At 42.1% G+C, this 18,568-nt stretch overlaps 1 pseudogene; it reads right to left on the bottom strand.

The window, feature by feature from the left end:
• Positions 1 to 4,077: 4,077 nt before the first annotated feature.
• Positions 4,078 to 9,523, bottom strand: LOC132401369 (immunoglobulin lambda-1 light chain-like; annotated as a pseudogene).
• Between the last annotated feature and the right edge of the window lie 9,045 nt (positions 9,524 to 18,568).

The raw sequence follows: 18,568 nt of genomic DNA, 5'->3' as shown, positions 1-18,568 counted from the left end.
TGCACCCTAGGTTACTAATGGAGGTGGCCCTGGAAATTGCGGATGCATTGGTATTAATTTTCCAATGTCCCTTAGATTCAGGATCAGTTCCTGAAGATTGGAGAATGGCTAAAGTTATCCCACTTTTTAAGAAAGGAAGGAGGGAGTAATCGGAGAACTATCGACCTGTCAGACTGAGATCGGTGGTGGGAAAGATGCTAGAGTCCATTATTAAGGATGAAATAGTGGCATATCTAGATAACAGTGATAGGATTTGGCCGAGCCAGCATGGATATACCAAGGGTAAATCATGCTTGACTAATCTGTTAGAGTTTTTCGAGGATGTAACCAGGAAGTTAGTCGGGGGAGATCCAGTGGATGTAGTGTACCTCGATTTTCAGAAGGCATTTGATAAGTTCCCACATAGGAGATTGGTGGGTAAAATCAAAGCTCAGGGCATTGGGGGGGAAGACATTGACATGGATAGAAAACTGGTTGGCAGATAGAAAGCAAAGGGTAGCAGTGAATGGGTGTTTCTCGGAATGGCAGGTGGTGACTATTGGGGTGCCACAGGGCTCGGTATTAGGACCACAGCTGTTTACAATTTACGTCAACGATTTGGATGAAGGCATTGAGAATAACATCAGCAAATTTGCTGATGATACTAAGCTGGGTGGCAGTGTGACATGTGATGAGGATGTTAGGAGAATTCAGGGTGACTTGGATAGGCTGGGAGAATGGGCAGATATTTGGCGGATGGCGTTTAATGTGAATAAGTGTGAGGTTATCCACTTTGGGAGTAAGAACAGGAAGGCAGATTATTATCTGAATGGTGTAGGGTTGGGTAGGAGAAATACAAAGAGACCTCGGAGTCCTTGTTCATCAGTCACTGAAGGTGAATGAGCAAGTGCAGCAGGCTGTGAAGAAGGCTCATGGAATGTTGGCCTTTATTACAAAGGGAATTGAGTACAAGAGCAAATAAATCCTCTTGCATTTGTACAGAGCCCTGGTGAGACCACACCTGGAGTATTGTGTACAGTTTTGGTTTCCAGGGTTAAGGAAGGATATCCTGGCTGTAGAGGAAGTGCAGCGCAGATTCACAAGGTTAATTCCTGGGATGTCTGGACTGTCTTACGCCGAGAGGTTAGAGAGACTGGGCTTGTACACGCTGGAATTAAGGAGATTGAGAAGGGATCTGATTGAAACATATGAGATTATTAAGGGATTGGACAAGATAGAGGCAGGAAATATGTTCCAGATGCTGGGAGAGTCCAGTACCAGAGGGCATGGTTTGAGAATAAGGGGTAGGTCATTTAGGACAGAGTTAAGGAAAAACTTCTTCTCCCAGAGAGTTGTGGGGGTCTGGAATGCACTGCCTCAGAAGGTAGTGGAGCCCAATTCTCTGGATGCTTTCAAGAAGGAGCTACATAGGTATCTTATGGAGAGGGGATTCAAGGGATATGGGGACAAGGCAGGAACCGGGTATTGATGGTAATTGATCAGCCATGATCTCAAAATGGCGGTGCAGGCTCGAGGGGCCGAATGGTCTACTTCTGCACCTCTTGTCTATTGTCTATTTACCATGATGCCGCTCGGGTTAGAGAACATGTCTTATCAGGATAGGTTGAGCCAGCTAGAGCTTTTCGCTTTGGAATAAAGACAGTTGAAAGACGACCTGACAGGAATGCATAAGATAAGAAGAGTAGATAGAAAGGATAACCAGTGCCTTTTGCCTAGGGTGGCAGTGGTATATTCGAGAGGGCAGACTTTTAAAGTGATTGGACGAACATATGGAGGATGTCAGAGGTATATTCTCTACACAGAGTGGTATGTTCGTGGAATGCCCTGCCAGTGCGAAGGTAGAGGCAAATATATATCAGGGACATTTAAGAAACTCTTAGGCCAATGGATGAAAGAAAAATGGAGGGCTCAGTGGAAGGGAATGGTTAGATTGATCTTGGATTAGACTAAAAGTTGGGTACAACATCGTGGTCCAAAGGCCTGTGCTCTGGTTAACGTTTCTGTGTACTCTTTTCAATAATACTAACCGCGATCATTCAAATATTTCTCTGAATACACCACCTTTCCGTTATGCGGGCAGCTCAATCTGTGAGCTGATCCACAGCTTGGAATGTATTGTTAATAAAAACATCCCTGTTGTCGAACCGCAACATTTTTTTGGATCGGCTGTTATATTTACATACAAATACCAACATTTTTCGATATTGTTACTGGCAGAATTCAATCCATCTGCCCAATCTCCATCTACATTCTTCCACTTCCACTTCCCGACTCTCCAAGTATTCAGCAATGGGGTGGAACTTACTGCACTCTTTCACTTTGCATTCGGATCAGACGCAGAAATTCCAGAGGTAATTTGCCTCAAAGCGGATTGTGAAGATGTTCGAAAAGGAGGAAGCGGCGGATGCATTACATTTTATCCATGCGTGTGTACTTTCGTTACAAATCGTTTAGGTATTTAATTACTATTTGATTTAATAATCATTAAATATATTTTAAGATTTTAAACGTATCTCAATGTCAGAAAAAGTGAGTGAGCTATGGCCTTTGACAAATCTCCCATTTTACGGATTTTAAATGTGTCTGAATGCCAGAAAAGAATCAGAAATGTTTGATGAATGCTTCCAAACTTTAATAGTTTGAAGTGAGCCACGCTCTTTGCCAAAATATCCCAGCGCAGTTCTGGTCATTTTATCGTCCTATCACAACACTGAATGCTCTGCCGCACCAAGTACAACCGTGCATCTGCCGCGCAGGAACTGGAATGTCCCCGCGGACACAGACTTTATGGTGCAAAACTGGAATTTACTTTTATATAATGTGATTTTAAAGTACTGCGCAGTTTACAGCCCGCGTAAAAATGTCCCGATCAGAGTAATGGTTGGTCTGTGCTGCTGCAAAGTGACAGGGAACTCCTTAGGCATTCCATATTCAGAGAAGGCAAGTCCAACGGCCTCAAACCAGAGTGACTGATGAGGACCACGTGATATTAATGTCCCAGATTCAATAACCCATGTATGAATTTCAATGATTAGTCGCAAACTTGCTCTTGCTATTCTTTTCTTATCGGGATAAAACAACTTGTATAACCAATTAGAAAGACGTGAGTACAATTCGTATTCTCATTCGCCTGAAAATGATGTTTTCTTTATTTAGTGGACATATTGATCTTATTTTTACGATACCGTTCTCTCGAACTCTGTACTATGGCCACGGTGTTCTACATTACACACAGAAAGCTATCATCATATATATTCTACAAACTAATGTACAAATGTCGGTGCGATATCTTCAGTGCTTCACTGTTTTGAATCCCGAAATAGCTTTCGATAATCAACCACCGTCTAACTGTATTTACTAGAAATGCTTTGGACTACCATTTGCAATGTTTGTTAGGGATCGTAAGCCCAAATCACCTCGAAGGAAACCTGAAGTTTTGAAGGATACTTGGGCAAATTTGTTATTAGTATGCACTTTATTAAGTGCTACTCTGCTCGGCGCCGCTGCTGACACAGGGTACAGAAGCCCTTGTCTCCCTGAATATGACCAGCTGTAGTAAAACCATTTCCATGAAGAATACAATGCTAAAATTGGAAATTGAATATACGCCCGATGTTCAAATAAAGGCGGTATCAGGATTTCTTTTATTATGTATGTAAATTTCGCTGACAAGTAATTACACCACTTGTTCTGATGTAGCCATAGTGAATATGATTTCTTCAGGAAGAAAATATACCCAAAAACTAGCACAATGTCTATTTTGTCTATTTTATTTCATGGATTGCCAAAGTTTGATCACGTTCGCTTTCTACGCAAACGTTTGAAAAATGATGCTCTTGTCGGTAATATTGATCAAGGCAAAAACGCCACAGGAGATCGCATAGATTTTAATTACTTCGGGATAAAATTACATGGACGATATGAATTTCAGAACGAATGCTGTTTAAGAACATCCACCAGGACGCAATGCCTGTTTTCTCCCGGTTGAAAAATGTGTCAGCGACAATCGAAAATTTAACATCTGTAGCTGAAGTTCGTTTGTTTTATTTTAAAGAAACAGCCTCTAAACATGTTGTATTACAGACAGCTGGATCACTCGATTTTTGTTTGATATGGGGTTGCCTGAGTCTCATGTTTATCCACGCAGGAGTAACGCTCGTGTGAGATCCAGTCTGAGGCTGGCAGAGTCAGGTAACTGCTCGCACTGAACGTGTTTTCGGCGTCCTGCTGGATCCGGCTGGTCTCAACGCCATTCCTTCTCGCACTGCCGTCCCCAGTCCACTCGATATTCACAGCGGCCAGATTAAACCCGCTCACTAAACACGCCAGTGTGGTGGTGCCCTCTCCCAGAATTTCTTCCGCAGACGGTCGGTGGACGGATACGGCGGGTTTTCGCGGATCTGTAAATAGAAAGAAGTGCAGTGAAATGAGTTAGTAATTGATATAAATTAGAATCAAACTTTGTCTTTTTTCAACGATTTGTCAACCATAAAGGTCAGAACGCATGAGAACCCGGGCACAACTGAATCTCATTAATGTGTTTTGATCTTCCACAAACGCATCAAAGGCAATATATATCATGAACACTAGAAATGGCTACAAAGTAAAGAAAAAAAGAGGGTTTTTCATAATAGCAAAATTCAAAGCAATAAAATAACAAATTTCGATGGAATGGCAAAAGAAAATCCGACTGGAGAGGCTTCGCTGACAGAAACCTCTATTCGTGAAATACTCTCTAATATACGTAAGATATACTTTATATATCCCATGGTACACCGATCCAATCTGATGTAACTATATATAGTTAACATCGTGACAGATTATTGCCATGGTCCATGGTGTAAAATCGTAAAGACTTTAATTATAGAACCAATAAGAAACCCCGAAAGAGATACGGCAAAGCGCGTGGCAAAACTCCGAAATGTCGTCGCAGCTATTCACGTAAAAAGCAAGAGAGATGGCGGTGGATTTGATTGACATGCTGTGCCTTTGTCTCTCCTCGGAGATGCCGCGATTCGCCGCAGTAAAGGAGGGAATGTGATTGGCTAAAAATCATGGAAATATTGTAATGGGAATAAATAATACCAGTGAAAGTTTTCTACTTGGATTTTTTAGTTTTTAGTCTCACAATTAATTCCGAAAGGGTTGTTTGGACCGGGGTGATACACACTGAAGGAAAACCCGTTAACAACTCTCAGAGTTCTATGAAATCCAGAAGATGTGGACATCTGAGTCAATGTATTCATAATGATTTTTTTTCAATGATTTGAAAAGTTGAACCCATTCACACAACAAGATATCAAGATTACAGAACAAAATTTACAAAGAAATCGTTTTACGGTAGTATCTCGGAGGAAAACGCGGCGGAAAGTCAGAAATGCTAAGGAGCGATTTTCCAGTGTTTCAGACCTCAGAGTTGTTATTCAAGGAAAAATCACTTACTACAGTAATGAGCAGGTATCCAAAAATTAGATACCCAGTGGCCTGCGGGTTTGGAGAGTTTGAAATGTAAACCAAACAGGTGGGCTGAGTGATAATTTGTTATCAAAGCTGAGACATTTATACGGAGACGGCGCAGAAGTTCAAACACACTGGTGAGGCCGAGGTGGGCTCTGGGGTGGCGTCTTGCTGAAGGCAAATTGGGTAGAAGTTAGAACGGAGCACCAGAATCTTGATTACTTCCGGTTAATAGGTATAGAACAAGAGGAGCGCAAGTCACGTGAAAAGATCTAGTTGAGAAAACAAAACTCGAAATTAGGCATTAAGGGAAATTACACCTAAGTGATAGTAGTTGCTATGACGAGGGAGAAGGAGCTTGGGAGGCTGAAAGATCTGAAGTTAGATAAGTCGACAAACTAGATAGACTACACTCCAGAATTCTGAAGGCGGTAACTGGATAGATTAGAGAGGCTTAGTAACGATCTTTCAAGAATAGGCCAATGGGTCCGCTGGACAAGAAAATCACAAATATTACTCCACACTCTCAGAAGAGAGGGACGCAAAGTGCAGGAACTTATGGGACAGTTAGTCTGACGTCAATCAGTTTCTTAGTAAACATATCGATGTTTAATCGAAATTTAAACACATTGAGATTGCTAGAATCCATTAGTAAGGAGGAAATTTCTAGGTACTTGGTGGCATCCGATAAAATAAGCCGTGATCAGCATGGTTCCCTTAAGGGGAAATTTAGTTATTAAATCTGCTGAGATTCCTTGAGAAAATACCAGGCAGGATATACAAATACGAATCAGCGGATGTTATTGACTTGGATTTTCAGAAGACCATTGACAAAGTGTGACACATCAGGCTGCTTAACACGAGAAGAGCATAAGCTATCACAGGCATAGACGGAGCATTTGCTGACCGGCAGGAGAAAAGCATGAGGATAATCTGTTCTGGTTGGCTACCGGTAACTAGTGGTGTTCTGCAAGGATCGGTGTTGAGTCTGCTACGTTTCAGGCTGGAAGTTAATGATCTGAACGACGGGATTTACGGATTTGTGGACACGTTTGCGGATGATGCAAAGACAGGTGGAGGAGTAGGCAGTGTTGAGGCAGTAGGAGTCCGCAGAATGATCCTGACGGATCAGATGAATGGGCAAAGAAGTGACAGGAGTACAGTGTAGCAAATTGAACTGCCGTGGTCTATGGTAGAAGGAATAAAGGTACAGTCTTCTCCTAAACGGAGACCGAATTCAGAAATCGGAGGTGCAAGGAGACTCGGAAGTCATCCTGCAGGATTCCCAAAATGTTAACTTGCAGGCAAAAGCAAAGTTAGTATTCATTTCGAGATGAGTAGAATATAAAAGAAAGGATGTAATGCTAAGGTTTTAAAAGGCAATAGCCATAGCAGATCTAGAGTATAGTGAGCAGTTCTGGACTACATATCAAAGGAAGGATGTGCTGACAAAAGCAGGCTTACAGGAAAGATGCCGACAATGAAAGAGTTAAAGTATACGGAGCATTTGATGGCTCTGGGCTTGTGCACGCTGGATTTCAGAAGAATGATTGGGGCGGGGGGGGGGGGTGCGTAGAGGTAGAGGATGAAGTCTCATTAGCCTACCGAAAACTTCTATTTATCTATCTATCTATCTATCTATCTATCTATCTATCTATCTATCTATCTATCTATCTATCTATCTATCTATCTATATATCTATCTATCTATCTATCTATCTATCTATCTATCTATCTATCTATCTATCTATCTATCTATCTATCTATCTATCTATCTATCTATCTATCTATCTATCTATCTATCTATCTATCTATGTATTTATCTATCTATCTATCTATTTATTTATCTATCTATCTATCTATCTATCTATCTATCTATTTATTTATTTATTTATTTAAAAAGAGAATTACATAAAATGAAGAGAATATTAGAATAGTGAAAAATTAACTCCCCCCCCCTTAGATCCCTATCGAATACGGAAAGAGCTAGATTGAGTGCAAGTGGGAGGATGCTCCCTACATTCCGAGAGGCCAGACCCGAAAGAAAATCCTTTGAATATACGGACAGCCCTTTAGAACAGAGATAGGGAGGATTTGATTCATCCGTAAAGTGGTGAATCTGTAGATAGACAGGAAGCTGTGGATATACCAAGTCTTTGGGTATATATAAAACGGAGTTTTATAGTCTCTTGATTAGCAAACGGCATCAAAGGTTATGGGGAGAAGTCAGGAGAATGAGCTTGGGAGAAAATATGCCAGCGACGATCAAACGATGGAGCAGACTCGTGGGGTCGTATTCCCTAATTCTGTTCCTCTGTTTTACCGCCTGAAGGAAATAGAAGTTCCCTATTGCAATTCGGCAACATGCAGAGCTCGGCTCTTGTCCATATTAAGCTTCCGGTTCAGGACAAATTTTATTGTCCGTCAACTGAATACATGGATACGGTCAAACGTAACAACGTTTTAGGAGACCAAGGTGCACAACATAATGCACACAAAGTAAAGTAAAATTAGCAGCAATTTATATATTTTTAAAATAACAAAATATATTCCCGACGTTTGGCATTCAGATCCTTTAACTAAACACGACCTCACTTCGGTTGTCTAGTGTAAGTCCTAACTGTTGGGAATATATTTTAATGCATCTGTTCCCTGGGAAACTTTTAAGAAACACTTGCTAACAGCACGAAGCAACTATTCACGAAGCTATTTTAAAAATGTTATGGCAATGAACTGAAGTTGTTTTGAAGATAGTTTTCAGCTAAATTTAGTAACCCTACCAAACAAACAGGATGCATACGCGCTAGATTTCTGCCTGCCATATTGTAAAGTTACAATGAGAAGCGTCCTGTAAGCCGGGTCGAAGCATCAGGATTGATAATATTATTCCAAGGTTCAAACGAATAAAAAAACAAACAAAATCAAAAGGTGATTAGACCGCAACAAATATTTACTTACAGTTGAAATTCAGTTTGGTTCCTCTCCGAAAGGTGAATATGTCCGTGCTAACATCCCCATCACCACAGTAATAATCGAAGGCGTCCTCCCATTGCACGTTGGTGATAAATGTATTTGGTTGCACGATAAGTCTACGTCACCAGTGAATCGATCTGGAATTCACGATCCTGTTGTGGAGCTTCCATGCAACACAAAAGCAGGGGCGCCGCCGGGTTTCTGCATGAACCAGCTCGTGCAGTAGCTGTCGATGCTGCCCCCTGACATGGTACAAGTGATTTTCACGGTTCTACCCGGAGTCGCTGACACGGACGGAGACTGAGATTGGGAGCGTTGACAATTTCAAGTTCAGTGGAGTGGACGTCACCAACAACCTATCCTGGTCCAACCACGTAGATGTCACGGCAAAGAGCGCTCACTGGCGCTCTCTCTTTGACTCTCAACAATTTTTATCGATGAATTGTGTCTGGATGCATCACGGCTGGGTATGGTGTCTGCTCTGCTGATAATTGAAATCACGGAAGCCAACTCCCCTCCATGGATTCTGTATACACTGTCGCTGCCTCGGCAACGCAGTCAATATAGGCAAAGACGTCAACCATCACGGACATTCTCTCTCCTCCCCCATCCGATCAGGCAGAAGATCCAAAGCCCTTAAAGGCACATACCACCAGGCTCAAATACAGCGTCTGTCTTGGTGTTATGTGATCACTGAATGTTTCCCTACTGTGATCAGATAGACTCTTGGCCTGACAATCTACGTCGTTATGCCCTTACACCTTACTGCCTACCTGTACTGCACTTTCTCTGTAACTGTAACACTTTATTCTGCTCGCTTGTGCTATCTCAATGCACTGATGAACTGATCTGCATGAATGACCTGCAAAACAGTTTGTTCTCTGCACCTAGGTACATGACACAACAGTTAAGCAATTTGAAAATTTACCAACTTATGACCGATTCACAGGTTCACTGTCACTGACATTTGCTCATTTCCACACAGCCCTAAACTACACCCCCCCCCCACATACAAATGCATAGAGGACGCATGAACCAACAGTGTAACAAAATGGGAAGAAGCGACTGAAGTACTGTGGGCTTGAGGTTGCCATGGGCGGGAATAGCTCAGGGGAGAATTGCTGTATCTGACCAGAAATACGAAGCGATTAATGGACAACAGGCGAACAGAAAGACTAGTTTACAACGAATTGATTATTGCGAGAATACAGAAATGTTATAAGGAAAGCTGAGAAGGAATTTCAGTAGAGTCTCTGAGGCGTATCCACTTGTTACTTACCAAATATAACTCGGAGATTCATCCTCATGTTTCTGCTATGCTGCACCCTCGTCTCTGAAGTGGAAAGTATCATCAGTATAATCCACACAATATCGTGTTATACTGTTCGGTTAAACGCTTTCCCGTGTTACATGTTATACGCTTATAACTTCAATGTAAGACGCCTTGATGATTAATTGCCACAGTGCATTTAATGTGTTGGCTGCACGGATGAGCTGAAATGCTAGTGATGGTGGACAGACAATGCAACTGTTTAGCGTTTCACTCAGGGTGGCGGGAACGAAGGGAGTGCCATAGTGCAACACGATACTTCGAAAATCGATTAAACAAGTTTCCGATATTCAGCGGAAGTTTCTCCACTTGAGCATATAGATTTTAAGAAAGAGGATGTGCTGGAGCTTCTGGAAAGCATCAACTTGTACAAGTCGCCGGGACCGGACAAAATGTACCACAGGCTACTGTAGGAGGCGAGGGAGAAAATTGCTTAGCCTCTGGTGATGAATTTTGCATCATCAATCGGGAAGGGGGAGGTTCAGGAGGATTGGCGGTTTGCGGATGTTGTTACGTTATTGAAGAAAAGGAGAAGAGACAGACCAGGAAATTATAGACCAGCGATTCTTACATCAGTGCTTGGTAAGATGATGGAGAAAAGCCCTAGAGGCAGGATTTTTGATGTATAATATGATTAGGAGTCGTCGGCACGCCTTTCTAAAGGCCAGGTCGTGCCTGACGAGTCTGATTGAATTTTTTGAGGATGTGACTAAACGCATTGATGAAGGAAGAACAGTAGAAGTAGTGTATATGGATTTCAGCAAGACATTTGATAAAGTACCTTATGCAAGGCTTATAGAGAAAGTAAAGAAGCATGGGATCCATGGGGACATTACTTTGTGGATCCAGAACTGGCTTGCCCACAGAAGGTAAAGTGCGGTTGTAAACGGGTCATATTCTGCATGGACGGTGACCAGTGGAGTGCCTCAAGGATCTGTTCTGGGACTCTTACTCTTCGTGATTTTTGTAAATAATTTGGATGAAGAAGCGGAGGGATGGGTTAGTAAGTTTGCAGATGACACGAAGTGTGGAGGATTGTCAGATATTACCGAGAGACATTGATAGGATGCTAAACGGGGCTGAGAAGTGGCAGATGGAGTTCAACCCAGATAAGTGAGAAGTGGTTATTTTGGTAGGTCAAATAGGATGGCAGAATATCGTATTAATGTTATAACTCTTGGCAGTGTGGAGCATCAGAAGGATTTTGGGATCCGAGTCCATAGGACGGTCAAAGTAGCTGTGCAGGTTGACTCTGTGGTTAAGAAGGCGGATGGTGTATTGGCCTTCATCAATCGTGGAATTGCATTTATGAGCCGAGGGGTATGTTGCAGATACATTGGACCCTGGTCAGACCCGATTTGGAGTACTGTGCTCAGTTCTGGTCGCCTCACTACAGAAAGGATGTGGAAGCCATAGAAAGGGTGCAGAGTAGATTTACTAGGGTGTGCCTGGATTGGGGAGCATCCTTATAAGAATAGGTTGAGTGAAGTCGGCCTTTTCTCCTTGGAGCGAAGGACGATGAGAGGTGATCTGGTAGAGGTGCACAAGATGATGAGAGGCATTGACCATGTGGATAGTCAGAGTCTTTTTCCCAGGGCTGAAATGGTTGCCAGAAGAGGACACATGTTTAAGGTTGCTGGGGAGTAGGCACAGACGAGATGTCAGGGGTACGTTTTTTACTCAGAGTGGTGAGTACGTGGAATGGGCTGCCGGCAATGGTGGTGGAGGCGGATACGATGGGGTCTTTTAAGATAGACCTATCTTAGATAGGTTCTAGATAGGTTAGAGTTCTAGATAGGTACATGGAACTTAGCAAAATAGAGCGCTATAGGTAAGCCTAGTATTTTGCAATGTAGGGACGTGTGCGGCACAACTTTGTGGGCCGAAGGGCCTGTATTGTGCTGTAGGTTTTCTAAGTTTCTTTGTTTCTATGTAAATTTGGATTAAAACACAAAGAGCTGTGCAGGATTGCATTAGCGTATCCTGTCGAATGTTCGCCTTTACACGGAAATTATCCTATAAACTCGAGCGCCAAATGTCAGTTGCAGCAATTATCGCCCGAGTTCTCTCGGTAATATTTCCCGATGTTTGCATGATATCAGTTTGAAAAAGATAACATTCATTCTGGAGTAATGACTCCAATGAATACATTTTGGGTAATTGATGCAGAGCACAGTCGTTGCTGTATTATGTGTTCAGGGCCCGGTTCTTCCATTCTCTGAAGCAAATATGGGTATCAAGTGATGCATCATTTCCACCTACTGACGTAAATGACGAACCAATATAATGTGACATTCACTATGTGTTACACTGTAGTCACTTGAATATGGACATCATTTGCGGTTTTGAATTGCCATTTCTCTTGATGCAGAGAAAGAATCACATGGCATTGAGGGAGACTGGGGCCAGGAATCAAATGGATCTTCATGAAAATAAAAACTTCTTTTGTTCAGTAATATCCTCCTGACACGTCACATTTAGGATACGAAGTAGGCCCCTCGGCTCTCCTGCCCGATACTCTGATAAATAAAAATGCAGCTGATTCCAAAGGAATCTCCGCCTCTAATTGCTTCTTAGTGTCCTTTGGGTGGTGCGAGAACACGTTATTCGGAAATAGCTCAAAATATTTAACGAGCACCTCACAGACCTTGGCCCATTTGTTTAGTTTGAAGTATAATTCCAAATAATCATGGACGTGCAATTATGTTAAACAGCCTTTTTTTCGTTGGATGCAGGTTGCCCTAATAGCTTGCCAGGATTCATATACCACAGGAGAATTTTGTTTTAATGTTTCTCAGACCACCTCTTCCTCTCCGTGCCCTGAAAATTGGCCATTCATCTTCATTTCTTTGTGTTAAACATTCACTGTCAACGAATACTTCTGTATTTTCTCATCTTCCTGTCCTTCCTGAATGCGACGTTGCCTTTAACATTTTAGTCCCAATCCATATAGTCCAGCAGGCAAGCCTCTGTAATATCCGTCCGTCAATGCTTAATTACCTGTATTTCCACATTCAGCTAGCTGCTTTCTGTGAAATGTCCTGTGCTCTTTCATATACAGTCAGTGGTAATTTTATTCGAGTTTAAGAGAATGATACAATAGCAAATTTAAAATAATAAAATTATTAATGAGCGAGCTCAAGGTCGAATGGCCAAACTGGATGAAGCCGACAGGAAGCCGACAGTAGCTCAATTAACCACGCCTTACACCAGTTCTGTGCAGAAGAGCATTTCTGAACGCACAACACGTCGAACCTCCAAGTGAATAGGCTGTAGCAGCAGCAGACCACGAACATAAACTCACGAGGCACTTTATTGCATGAAAATCGCACGAGACTCGCAATTTCTAAGATACTCAAGGCACCCCGTCTGGAACAAACATTCACACCACGTTCAAAATAATTTAGATCACATTTCTTCCCCATTCGGATGTTTGGTCTGAACAACAGCTGCTGCTCTTGTCTGCATGTTCATTAACTTGCTGCTTTATGACTGACTGATTAGATATTTGCATGAAGGAACCGATGTGCAGGCGTACCTAACAAAATGACCACTAATGCTTGTTCTTTAGCGTTTTCAAAACTAGGCTTGGTTATTGTGCAGCGAGGTCCAATTAGACCTATGAAAGAATGTAGGTTGAACATATGGACAGAGGTTACAAGGTAACAGATCAACGACTTGGAGTCTTGCCACATGGTAGCCAATTAATACAACCAATAGGAGGAGGTGATTGCATTTCCAAATGTCTGCAAAACGGAATTACAGTTATATAGCTCTTTTGTGCCTCTTGCGATTCCTAAATCACATAAACCAGACCTTAGCAATTCATCTCACTTCCTCTGTTGATTTGTAGGGTATGTTACGCTTTTCACAAACATGTGATAATATTGTTGGCATTTCTTTTAACAGTCCCTATATGAAACAAAACCAAAAATAGATATGGACAAATTGTTCTGGATAAGAAATACTTAAAACAACTGTAACCGGAGCTATTTCAGTAGTAGTTTGGAATAATATATACTTGAAACAGTTGCAGGCTTTGGTTTCGTGGATTGAGAAGCAGAACACCGTTTAGCTACCGCAATCAACCAAGTATTTGTCTGCTCTGAGGTTATGGAATGTTAGGGCACCGGATGAGATGTACCCCAGGCTACTGCGAGAGGGGAGGAAGGAGATTGCTGAGCCTCTGGCGATGATCTTTGCATCCTCAACAGGGACGGGAGGTCTTCCGGAGGATTGAGGGTTTGCAAATGTTGTTCCTTTATTCAAGGAAGGGAGTAAATGTAGCCCAGGAAATTATATACTAGTGAGTCTTACCTCAGTGGTTGGTAAGTTGATGGAGAAGATCCTGACAGGCAGGATTTATAAACATTTGGAGAGGCATCGTATGATTAGGAGTAGTCAGCATGGCTTTGTCTAGGGAAGGTCCTACCTTACGAGCCTGATTGAATCTGTTGAGGATGTGACTAAAAACACTGATTAAGGAAGATCAGTAGATGTAGAGTATATGGATTTCAGCAAGGCATTTGATACTGTACCCCATACCAGGCCTATTGAGAAAGTAATGAGACATGGGATCCAAGGGGACATTGCTTTGTGGATCCAGAACTGGCTTGGCCACAGAAGGCAAAGATTAGTTATAGACGGGTCATATTCTGCATGGAGGTCGGCTACCTGTGGGGTGCCTCAGGGAGCTGTTCTGGGACTCTTATTTTTCGTGATTTTTGTAAATGACCTGGATGCGGAAGTGGAGGGATGGGTTAGAAAGTTTACTGATGACACAAAGGTTGGAGGTGTTGCGGATAGCATGGAGGGCTGTCGGAGGTTACAGGGGGACATGGATAGGATGCAAAACTGGGCTGAGAAGTGGCAGATGGAGTTCAATCCAGATAAGTGTGATGAGGCTCATTTTGGTAGGTCAAATATGATGGCAGAATATAACATTAATGGTAAGACTCTTGGCACTGTGGAGGATCAGAATTAACCTGGGGTCCGAGCCCAAAGGACGCTCAAAGCAGCTGCTCATGCCGTGGAGCTCTTTGAGACTTCTATGATTTACAGACTGTAAGCTTTTGAAAACTCCTACTAAGTCCACCTCTCACCTGTGCACTCTGTCATCTGATCAACTTTCATTGCAGTTCCATTGGCATGGTGATTGGAGGCCTCTCTACTTTGGCGATTCGTTAAGAAAGATTTTCTCCTCTTGTCATTAATTCTTTAATCGTTTGCCTGTGACTTTTCATGGACAGTTGTATGTCAAAATGAAGCACTTGTCAACATAAGCGAACGCTGGGAGGGAAGAAAAAGCCTAACTGATTACCAGTGAAGTGTGGAAAATAATTTGAATTGTATGATATTATGTTGCCCGTTTTAATTAAAGAAGAATGAAATTTTCTTACTTCTCTGAGAAATAACGACTGGAGTGTTTTGGTAAGTACATAAACAAAATGAAAGGCAGACATAGCCCTAAACATTCCATTTAAAGTGATATTGGTATTGATTTACAGCAATGAGACTAATGGCAAAGCAAGAAGGGAAGATGAACACTTGGTATACAACTGTCAAATGATGGTGCATACTTTGAGTAATTCGATCGAGGATTCCCGCCTTACAACGGATGTTATGAGTTCTTCGTACCCATGCAGGAAGTCTTAGGGCATTGGGCTCCAATCTTTCTAAATAGTCTTTATTTGTGAATTTTTCTCTTAAAGAGACTCGTTAAACTCTTGCGTTTTCTGTTTAAACCTGTTAAAGTTTATTTTGACTCACACGGGGTTTCCGGGTACTGTAATTATTTAAGCTGTCTTCCAATTATTAATTTCGCTGGCCCTAGCTTTGAGAATGTTAGTTCTCTCGCCGTCGCTTTGCCGAGCCGCCGATGGTCAGTTGGAACTCCTATGAATAAAATCATGTCGCTGACTCCGAATGGCAGCCTGTCTTTTCTCCGTACTTGCATTCAGTCTGCACGGTTACTGAGGAAACGCAGTGATGTAAGGTTCCAGTGGAACTTGTAAAGTAATGCCCGGACTTCAGTCTTTATCCGAGTGTCTCGAGCCTTCATTCTGAGTTTCTGGAGTCCAAATTCCGAGTCCACGTTTAGAGCTAGCCTAGACCACTTTCAGGGCTTTTATCAAGAATTTTAGGGTTGTTAAGGGTTCCTGGGTCTCCCAGGCCCTCATGCCGTGTTTTGTCAGTCAATAAATTTTCTATCCACGCCAATAAGTTATCACCTATTATTCTGCCCACACTCAAGGCTGATTCAAATATTGATTGAAATTCCTTCGACTTCTAAAAAATGTTTTCAACGAATGAATTAATATACAAGCGATTATATAATGGCCGATCTGATGGCGACAGATAATGGCTTAAAAACGCCCAATCGATTAATCAACATCAGCTGTGAACATCATGCCGTACAGGTCCTCCACGCTTCCGAGGACTATTAAATGTTCCCGAGTTTTATTCCATATTCTCCAGAGTTATTTCGTGTTTCCCAAATTTATTCAATGTCTATCTCGAGATGACCAGCCTTGTCACGGGTTGCCCAGGACTATCTCGAGTTCCTCAGGTCTGTCTCCAGTTTATCCGGTCTATCTCGAGCCGACCAACCTTGTTGGGAGATGAATCGCCTTTCTTGAATTCTCCAGGTCTATTTATCTCGTGTTCAGGCGTGTTACTCTCGGGTTCCCCAAGTCGTCAGGTGCCGGACTTAGAGAGGAAAGTATCGTCATGAGCCCTTCCTGCCGTAGAGCTTCAGTCTACAAGGTTTATGAAGCGTACGTATTGTTAATAAGGACTAGTAGATTTTAGTCAAGTCCCAAAACTCTGTCATATGAAGCATAACACCCCCAAATTTTGCACTTAATTCCCTTAACATGTTCCTAGCCTTTTTAGTTACTCGCACCTGAATAGTAGCATTTTGTGAATTACATACTAGCGTGATCTAAATGCCCTTACTTCTCTTCAACTTGGAAGGTTACAATCTCCAATTGTTTCGAAAATATGTTGAAGCATTTTTCATGCCAGCTCAGTCACTCTATTTTCCTATTTTCCTCTTTTTCCTCCTTTTGCTTTGCCAGATTTTAGCTCATCCACTTAGATTAACAATATCCCTCCCTAGCCTTTTGACTTACTCTTCAGAATGTAATTACCTATTTGACTTTTGTCATCAGCGAAGTGGAGGGACCTGAATTGTTTCACAGATTCTGAGATATATCATTCCAGAGACTCGGAAATTAATGTCTGCAATTCGTGTTTTGTCAGTCAATAAATTTTCTATCCACGCCAGTAAGTTATCACCTATTATTCTGCCCACAGTCAAGGCTGATTCAAATATTGATTGAAATTCCTTCGACTTCTAACAAGTGCTTTCAACGAATGAATTAATGTACAAGCGATTGTATAATGGCCGATCTGATGACGACAGATAATGGCTTAACAACGGCGTATCGATTAATCAACATCAGCTGTGAACTAACAATTAACCAATGAAATCTAGTAATAAATAGCAATCCAGATCAGGGAAGACATAACACCGATACCGTAGAGGTTTATTTTCCACGTGAGCCATTGATATGACTCTTGTCAATGTTTCAGCGCAGGAGTCCACGGAAATGATAAGTCTGAAGAAGTTACAACAGGAGATTCCTCGTCTGTTAAAAAACGTAGAGTTACTGCACATTCCAAGACTCTTAATCAAACTACGGCCTGTGTCTCTTTGAAACAATTAGCACGCACCCAGTGTCACTTGTGAATGCGTTGCTCAAAAATCAAGACAGATATTGGAAAACCACGAGGTAAAGAACGATGATAACATGTATTTGCCTTTTTGTTCTTGGAGGAGCCATTCTCATTCCCGATCCAAAATATAATCCAAAATATGGTTGTCACAAAGGCAGAAAAAGCTGCTGAATGTTCCCACGTGACTGTGGGTGGAATTCAGAAATATGAAGGGTTGCAGTTACTCTATTGAGTCCTTACGAACGATCTCTGCCCGAAACGTTGACTGCTCATTTCAACGAATGCTGCCCGACCTGCCGAGTTCATCCAGCTTGCTTGTATGTGTTGATTTGACCACAGCATCTGCAGTGTACTTTGTGTGTACTCTATTGGGAGTATTGTACAGCGCACACCTCTCAACAGGAACATCAAAGAGTTGGTTGGCAGGTCAATTTTGGAAAGCTGGAAAAACACGCACTTCCCTAATAATGATTCCATTAGCATACATACAAAAGATTTAGACAGAGCAGAATTTGTTAGGTCTGTTAATGAAGGATTCCTAAATATGTGGACAGGCCAACTAGAAGAGAGGCCTTACTGGATCTAGTGCTAGACAATGGAACAGGCCAGGTGTCAGATTGCTCGTGGGTGATCACAACTCCCTAACTTACCATAGCCTTGGAGAGGGATAAGAGCAGATGGTTTTGAAGGAGAGGGAATTATGATGCTATAATACATGAGCTTGTGATCAGAAACTGGAAATCAAATTTATCAGGGAAAAGAACAAGGAAATGTGAATGTTGTGTGGGGAAAACTGGTGGGGTTCTAGGTAGGGCTCTCCCTTATGAACATGGATAGCAGGGAGAAGATCAATAGATCAATTGACAATAGATGTGAAGCATCCTACCAAGAGGATAAAAGAAGTTCACTAAAGGTTTTTGAAGGAAAGATTAGACAGATCTCTTGAGGGTTACGAAGCAGCCAGGAAGAAGCTGAATGATGAATTTAGGAGAGTTAGAAGGGGGGAAAGAGAAGAGCTTGGCGAGTATGATTAAGGAAAACCTCAAGACGTTCGACACGTAGGTGAAGC

This window comes from Hypanus sabinus, chromosome 10, assembly GCF_030144855.1.
Source record: "Hypanus sabinus isolate sHypSab1 chromosome 10, sHypSab1.hap1, whole genome shotgun sequence".
NCBI classification, from domain to species: Eukaryota; Metazoa; Chordata; class Chondrichthyes; order Myliobatiformes; family Dasyatidae; genus Hypanus; species Hypanus sabinus.
The sequence above is the reverse complement of the archived record's forward strand: the minus strand, read 5'-3'. Positions and strand labels throughout refer to the sequence as shown.